This window comes from Triticum aestivum, chromosome 4A, assembly GCF_018294505.1.
Source record: "Triticum aestivum cultivar Chinese Spring chromosome 4A, IWGSC CS RefSeq v2.1, whole genome shotgun sequence".
Taxonomy (NCBI): Eukaryota; Viridiplantae; Streptophyta; class Magnoliopsida; order Poales; family Poaceae; genus Triticum; species Triticum aestivum.
Window position 1 is genome coordinate 750,847,584 of NC_057803.1, and position 9,087 is coordinate 750,856,670.

The 9,087-nt window shown below is 46.8% G+C and overlaps 1 pseudogene; it reads right to left on the reverse strand.

The window, feature by feature from the left end:
- On the reverse strand, nucleotides 1–9,087 carry LOC123084604 (protein argonaute 1C-like; annotated as a pseudogene).

A 9,087-nucleotide genomic window follows, 5' to 3' on the forward strand; every position in this document is an offset into this window, starting at 1 on the left:
TCAGCAGTAGAACATGACGTTCTTCACATTGTCCTTGAGGGCTGGAAGGGGCTTAACAGCTGCACCGCCGGGGGCCCGAGTACCGCGCGACGCCGACGAGCCGGACGTCGGTCCACGCCCACCGGGCCCACTTGCCATAGAGCCACTGTCAGAGCTCTCTGGCTCCATGTAGAACCGGGCGCGGAAGGCGGCCAGATGAGCATAGTATGCAGGTGGAACTGCAATGGAACAATTCAGGAAAGATGGCGGCTTCAGTAAGGAGACAAAGTAGTGGAAATATTGTTCACCGAAACAAGGCAGTAGAACTTTGGCAGTGATCCCTGGAAGAAGGTGACTTACCAATCGACACCGAGCGAGTGCACCTCGCGTAGCTGCAGGAGTGGTTCAAGTTAGAAATGAACTTTCTAAAAAAAGAATTAAGACAGAGAGGGTGCTTAGGTGTAGCAGAGGTTGTTGGTGAGAGTCTGCAACCCATCAGCTGTGAAGTTGTTCTCGTCCCACAAGACGTGATAATGAGCGGGACGGCTGGTGCCCTAGAGACAAGAGAATATTACATTATATAGATTGTTTGTTGCACCCGTAGATCAGAAAACCAGATGTAAGCAAATTCTGTCTGGTTGTTTACCTTGATGCCAGCATGACTGCACAATTAGAAGTCGAATTCAGTCGGATGACAGATCTTCGTGTCCACAACCGTACCTTCAGATGTAGAGTATTCGGGAAGGAGGCCCGTTTCAGATCAATCAGCAGCAGCAGAGTACATTGGTGAGAATATAGTAGCAATATATGATGTGAGTTGTTTATAAAATTTACGTACCAAGGAGTATGTTCCCACTCCTGTCCATCGAGTTCTTATCATTGTGATTGTGCGCAAATAGTCTCGTGTGGTGGCGTTTCTGAACCACGGTGAAAGTCACCTGTGGCTGGTAGTTTGCCTCCAGGGAAGCACAGGCCTGACTCACACACAATGAGATCAGAATTTAATGGAAACATCTGAGTACGGATAAATAAAGAACTGGATGGAAAAGTAGGTACTTACTTTTCGGATCGCATTGAGTTCAAACAACAGAACTTGGTAAAACTGGCCCTCGCTAACGCCATCCCTGGTAAACGTATACAAGACAGGGCATTAGTGAAAGCAGACAGCACATGACCTGGTGTTATCTGATTGGGCATGCACAAACCTGTAGAATATTATCCGCTGGGGCTTCTCACCGGTTGATTTCTTAAAGGATATAAGTAGCTCCCTGCATTTTTGTATTGTAATGAATTGTTGGCGATGTTCATAAGGAATAGCTATTTAAAAAAAATGAGCAGTGTACCTAATCATGCCACTACTGACTGGTCCTTTCTGTGGATCTTGCCGGACCTTGTACAAATCCTCTATCAGCTCTTGCTGGTGCGCCTGAGCAGAAACTAACCCCGCGTACCTCGTAACCTCCGGCCAATCTTGGGAGGCTACTACCTACAAGACAGCATACAGTGACTCATCAGCAGAGTACCTAAAATCTCTTGCCAAAAAAATAGTCAAGACTCAAGAACAGGTACTCAGGTACTAGTATTTTCCAACTTACAGCAGCGATTGAGGGACTGCTGTCCTCGCCAGGATGAAGATGGGTCACATCAGCACCGAATATGATTGTAGGTTTGTCAGTGACCAGAGGGATACGCCGCGACAATGCATCCACCAGCACAGTGTTCCTGCCCCCCACCTTAATTACAGAATAAGCGAAAACAGGATAAGGAACATGGAACAAAGATGTAAATTGTGAAGAAAAGCAGCATCAGGGCAAACTAACCTTGACGTTTATCTTCAGTGCAATATTGGCATAAATTTGCTTGTTCAGTTTAAACACCTGCTTTGTGCAACAGCATTGCGAAACTATTCCGAGATCGATTTCGCACACACGCTTCAGATCACCTAGCATCAGATAAAGAAACAAGTAACTGTAACAACGAACATCATGAACAGTAAAGTTAGGAAGGTTTGCATTTATCAGATACCATAAAGCGAGCCGTTGTTATCAGGAAGGATCCCAATAAGCAGATCGAGCTCCCGGCGCTGGGGGTCCAAGAATGTTCATTGCTTCATGGTACCGAGCTTTGAGAGCTCGCTCCACTTGATCCGGGCGTGCACCCATGGGTGGAAGAACAGACTCCAGAGCGAAGTCCTATCATGATGATGCATGATACTGTTACTGTTGCAGAAAACTAGATGGAGAAGACTGAAGTACAAAGCCTACGATTCATGTTGATGCTTTTATATCTATGGATCTTGGTGAGATTTCTTCATGTTAACTTTGCAGGAAGCATGCCAAGAATACTTTCCATTCCCGAGTCTTGGCACATCTGAGCAAGCTTGTCTGGCACGTTACGGGCAAAATTGACGCACATCCAGCTTCTGACTTTACCACCATTGATCATTTTCTGGTTATGAAAAATGAAAAGGGGCAATAGATATTTATGGAGAATAAACAAATAAAAAGATAGCCTTTGCTCCCGAAACAAAAGATGAGTGAACTTTGTGAACAGAAGAATATTCATGTGATTACCTTGTTCATCATATTCCACTGACCAACTTTAGGTAAACAATCCTTTTCTCTACCAGTCTCGTTGTACTTAAGCTGCATCAAGAGAAAAAGGCGGCAAAAAGCATCACTTTCTGTACAGCCAATGAGCCAAAGGAAGGATGCCCCATACGCTCAGCGCAACTGCACTGCCGGGAGATGACCGAGGGTACGGCGGCGAAATAGCGAGTAAAGTTCACAATAAGTGGGACGGCCTACCCGTGGGGCCGGTAAAATCCGTGCATCCACTGATGCCAGACGATCGCTGATCTTAATGCCAAACTCCTTCCATAAGGATCCTCCTGATAAGCATTATGTTTGACCATCTGTGTTTCTAATAAACAGAACAAAAAAAGAGAGGCAAGAGTTACATACTGAAGTTGCACAAACAACTGTACGAAGAAACACGTCAGACATGAAAAGCAAGAAACTTCATGCCTGGGTTATATCACGCTCCCGGTCACGCGGGTACTGACATGTCTCATCCAAGAGAGCTCTTATCTGATTCTGATTTAGTTGTGGAATTTGTGGAAGCGTCTCAACCCCCAACATGGGAGCCCGCATGGTATATATTGATTGAGGCGAGGCCGACTCTCACAGAGGCATACAAGTTTCGGTTGTTAACAACCAGAGAGATTACATGGAGAGATAAGGAGAATATCAAGTTAAAGGATAGCTATGCTAACAACTAGAGATCTCCTAACTACTCCAAGTCTTGGCTACCAAGCAATGCTGCGCCGTGACACATGTTGACACATGTATGTTTAACACTCCCCCATAATCACAACTAGCACAAGTTGAGATTACGTTTGAACTCTTCAAAACCTTTGAATGGCAATGCCTTTGTGAACCCATCTGCAAGCTGATTTTTGGAAGGTATAAATCTGATCTCAAGCTGTTTATTGGCAACACGTTCTCTTACAAAATGAAAGTCTATTTCAATGTGCTTTGTCCTGGCATGGAAAACTGGATTAGCAGATAAATATGTAGCACCAAGATTGTCACACCACAAACAAGGAGGCTGAATCTGAGTCACTCCAAGTTCTCTAAGCATAGACTGAACCCAAATAATTTCTGCCGTTGCATTTGCTAATGCTTTATACTCTGCTTCTGTACTTGACCTGGAAACAGTAGCTTGTTTTCTTGCGCACCATGATATCAAGTTAGGTCCATAAAAGATAGCAAAACCACCTGTTGACCTTCTGTCATGTAAACAACCAGCCCAGTCTGCATCTGAGAAGGCACTGACACGTGTGGAAGATGACTTGCTGAATGTAAGACCCAAGTGTATAGTGCTTCTTATGTACCTGATAATTCGTTTTGCAGCTGTCCAGTGAGCTGTGGTAGGTGCGTGAAGATACTGACACACTTTATTGACTGCAAAAGAAATGTCAGGTCGAGTAAGAGTCAGGTACTGAAGTCCACCGACTAGACTCCTGTAACTTGTGATATCCTCTTGATGCAGAGGCTGTCCTTCTGTCAAGGATAAAGGTTCTGAACTAGACAAAGGTGTTGGTGAAGATTTACAATTCTGCATGCCAATTCTACTTAGCAGTTCAGTAGCATACTTTGCCTGAGATAGATGAATACCATTACTATGTTTCTTGACCTCAATGCCCAAGAAGAAACGCAGGTCTCCCAAGTCCTTGAGTGCAAACTCAGAGCCTAGATCCTTGAGTAATGCTGTCACAGCTCCATCAGAAGAACTAGTGACAATTATGTCATCAACATATATTAAAACAAATATGGATGTTTTGTGCTTGTTATAGATGAACAAGGAGGTGTCAGATTTTGATGGAACAAAGCCAAGTGACTGGAGTTTCATACTTAACCGTGAATACCATGCCCTGGGTGCCTGCTTCAACCCATACAAGGCCTTATCAAGCTTGCAGACATAGGATGGCGCATCTTTATCTTCAAACCCAGGAGGCTGTTTCATGTACACTTCCTCTTACAGAACACCATGAAGAAACGCGTTCTGAACATCTAGCTGCCTCAGACTACAACCCCTGGACACAGCTATTAATAACACAAGACGGATTGTTGCAGCTTTAACAACAGGACTGAACGTGTCCTCATAATCTATTCCATATCTTTGCTTGAAGCCCTTGGCTACAAGTCTTGCCTTGTATCTATCTATGGTGCCATCACACTTCTTCTTGATTCGATAGACCCACTTACAATCAATCAGATTTTTGCCTGGTCGAGGAGGCACCAGGTGCCATGTTTTATTTTTACGCAGCGCCGTGATTTCATCTTCCATGGCCGCCTTCCACCTAGGATCACCAAGTGCTGTCATTAAACTGTTAGGTTCACCAGTTGTGCAGGACATACCAATTTTAGAGAATTTTTTGTAATTTAAACGAGTGGTAATTCCCTTCTGTAGCCTGGTGCGCGGCGCCACAGGAGAAACCACAGGAGACGAAACCGCAGGAGATCCACGGGTCGCATCAGCCTCAGGTGCTGGCGACTCAGATCCCGAGGAGGATTGTGTCGCGCCTGTGGGCGACCGCCTCGGTGGTGAAGCGGCGGGCCCGGTCGAATCTGGTGTAGTGGCGGGCCCTGGCGCAGTGGCGGGCCCTGGCGAAGCCGACGCGGACCAACCAGGTGAGGCGGGGTCGGGTGCGCGAGTATCTGTCCGCCACGCGTCGTCAGGCGGTTGGCGCGGGGCAACGCCGTCGTTGTCCTGATCACGCGCCCGCTCGAGGTGCTCGGGCCCCGAGGCACGACCAGGTGCTGCGCGCCCGGATCCCAGAGAGGATATTGGGGCGGATCCTCCTCGATGTGCGTCCGTGTCGCCAGTCAGGGGGCACATAAAATCACGTCTGTTTGAACTGCAATTTCCTTCTTCTTCTGAATTTAAATCTGCAGCAGTAATCTCAGGCATAACATGATGATTAGAGGCAAGTTGGTCAGTACTATTATTCTCTCCACCATGATCAACGCCGGTTAAGGTAGAGGGCAACAGAAGAATTTCTTTGCGAAGCAAAGCGCCGGCATTTGGGTGGAGTTTAGCAAAGGGAAACACCGTTTCATCAAAGACAACATCTCGGGATATATACACGCGTCCCGTGGCTACATCAAGACACTTGACACCTTTATGTTGTGCACTGTAGCCTATGAAGACACATTGTGTTGATCGAAACATAAGTTTCCTATTATTATAGGGACGAAGGTTGGGCCAACATGCGCAACCAAACACACGAAGATGAGAATACTCAGGCTTGATATGAAGTAGACGTTCAGTGGGTGTCTCAAAGTTGATGACAGGACTAGGTAAAATATTTATGAGGTGCACCGCGGTGAGGAACGCCTCATCCCAGAACTTGAGTGGCATGGATGCTCCGGCAAGGAGGGAAAGACCAACATCGACAATGTGTCTATGCTTGCGCTCCGCTGAACCATTTTGTTGGTGAGCGTGAGGGCAAGAAACATGATGAGAAATCCCTATCCGTTGGAAAAAGGAGTTAAGTTTCTCGTATTCCCCTCCCCAATCTGATTGCATGGCAAGTATTTTGCAATTGAATTGTCGTTCGACAAGAGCTTGAAAGTTAAGAAAGACTTGGAAAACATCGGAGCATTTCTTAAGGAGGTATATCCATGTATACTTGCTAAAGTCATCGATGAAACTCACGTAATAGGTGTGCCGACCGACAGAGGAGGGGGCCGGTCCCCATACATCAGAAAACACAAGTTGCAAGGGTTTTGTTGAAACACTATTGGAAATGGGATATGGCAACTGGTGGCTTTTTGCTCTTTGGCAAGAGTCACAAATAGTTTCATGATCATGCTCGTCAACAAATGCGAGCTTATTTTTGCTAAGAATTTGATAAACAACGGAAAAAGATGGGTGGCCTAAACGATTATGCCATCGTTCTGAGGACACCTTGAAAGCTCCATATGCTTGCTTATTGAACTTGGAAATTGTGGGGATCAACGGATAGAGACCTTGCACACATCTACCGCGATAAAGCACCCTCCTCGTGACCTGATCCTTGATCAAAAAGAAGAAGGGATGAAACTCTATGAAGACACCATTGTCAAGAGTAATACGATGAACTGACAGAAGATTTTTTGATGTATTAGGAATATGCAGAACATCATCTACACGAATATCACGATGTGAGGTTTGAATAATAGACTTGCTAACATGACTTATCATCATACCTGGACCGTTTTCAGCAGTGTGGACTTGATCTTGGCCTTGGTACTTCTCGTGCATGGTCATCTTCTCAAGCTCAGAGGTGATGTTCTCATTTGAGCCAGAGTCAAGATACCAGTTTGAGTCAACTCCGTATGAGGCATTTGCTGCGGCTGCAACACGCCTCCTTCTGGAATTGTCCTCTGCATACCGCCATTTGCATTCTTTTGCGATATGGTTAGTTTTCTTACAGATTTGGCATTTGTTTTCATACTGCTCGTACCCCATGAAGAGAGCGCCTTGATTGTTGTTGTAGTAGTGGCGAGGGGGGCCGTTGTTGTTGTAGTAGCCCCCGCCGCCGCCGCCACGATGGCCACCGCCTTGGCCACCGCTGTTGCCGTGGTTGTTGTAGCCGCCGCCACCACCATGATTGTAGGCGCCGCCACCAGCGCCAGGATAGCCGCTGCTGGGGTTTTGGCCACCGCCGCCAGGATAGCCCCCGCCACGGCCGCCGTGCTTCTGGTTTTGGTAGCCGCCTTTGCCTCCGCCCGAGCGACCTCTGGAGGTTGTGTTGGCCGATGACTTGAAGCCACCGGCGCCGTTGAACATCTCAACGCGCTGATCGAAGTTGGCCACCATGGAGAAGAGCGCGTCGACGGTGATGGGCTCGGTGCGAACGTCGAGTGCGGAGATGGTCGGTTGGTATTCCATGTCAAGCCCGGGGATGATGAAGGAGATGAGCTCTCCCTCCCCAAGCGGCTTGCCCGCCGCCGCAAGCTCGTCAGAGAGGGCGCGCATCTGCCCGAAGTAGGTGGAAGCAGATTGAGATCCCTTCTGGGCGTTGGTGAGGGCAGATCTGATGTTGTTCACGCGAGACAGGGAGACTGCAGAGAACATGTTTGCTAATGCCGCCCAGATTGCATGAGATGATTCAAGCGAAGCCACTTGAACCAGCACCTCCTTGGACAGATTACGAAGGAGATATGCTACGATTTGTTGATCCTGAACTAACCAGGGATTATGGGCAGGATTGGGAACTACCTGCTCCTTACCATCTTTATCTTTGCTAGTGATTGTTTTGGGAGGCTCCTCTATGGTTTGATCTATGTAGCCAAACAGGCCAGCGCCCAGTATCTGGGATCGCGCCTGGGCTCGCCAGAGAACGTAGTTCGTCCGGCTGAGAGGTTCTGATGTGTTGTAGTTGAGGCCAGAGGAGGTGATTGCGGTGGAGGAGGACATGGCTGCGGCGTGATGGATTGAAGATGGAGAGGATGGAGAAGGATGAGCTAGATGCTATGGAAGAGGCCTGCTCTATATACCATGTCGAATTTGTGGAAGCGTCTCAACCCCCAACATGGGAGCCCGCATGGTATATATTGATTAAGGCGAGGCCGACTCTCGCAGAGGCATACAAGTTTCGGTTGTTAACAACCAGAGAGATTACATGGAGAGATAAGGAGAATATCAAGTTAAAGGATAGCTATGCTAACAACTAGAGATCTCCTAACTACTCCAAGTCTTGGCTACCAAGCAATGCTGCGCCGTGACACATGTTGACACATGTATGTTTAACATTAGTCTCTTGGAGTACCTCTGTCCCTCCACTATTTTGCAGACCTGAACAAGCTCGACTCTGTGTCAGAAACATATCCAAATAATGAAAATGGTTTGAACATTGAATTGCTTTGGGCACTTGGCTTACCTCCATAGGCAAGTAATTTGGACGCTGCTGGTTGCCAACTTGGAGGCAGGGCAGGTACGTGTGCTGGATGGCAAAGCCTTGCTGCCTTCAGTCGTTTGGCATTTCGTTCAGTAGCAGAACAGCTAGTATATCTAGACTGCAGCCGATTTGTGAACACTTCATGATGCATGTAGTGGGCGTGCTGTTGCTATCCTTGGTTCCTTGGTGCACACCTCTATTATTTATAATTTTGGTGTCCTTGGTGATGCTTGTTTCTGCTCAAGTTGAATTAGTACAGGCCCTGCGAATTCCCTGTTTTCTGATTTTATACTCTGTTTGAATTTATACCTTGTTTTCTACTGAAAACCCCCTGTTTTCTGACCCCGCAAAAAAAAAACCCTGTTTTCTGAGACAAATATGCACATGTACTACTTGAGACTTGAGAATGACATGCACGTGTACTGTTCCCGCGAAATTGGCGAAATGACTTATTTTAAAGTTTGCTTTCCACAGAAAACCTCTTGGGCCATCGTATCTGTAACTGTTGATGCATGGCTAATTTTCGCAGCAGGCTCACTTCCCAACAGTTTAAACATCGTTAACCGTTTCTTTCGTTTCAAACAAGAGCTTGGCACATCCCGGGTAATTCTCTGTTTCTCCTTTCCACTCCTTTTTTGTTTCGTCGCTCACTTCATCAT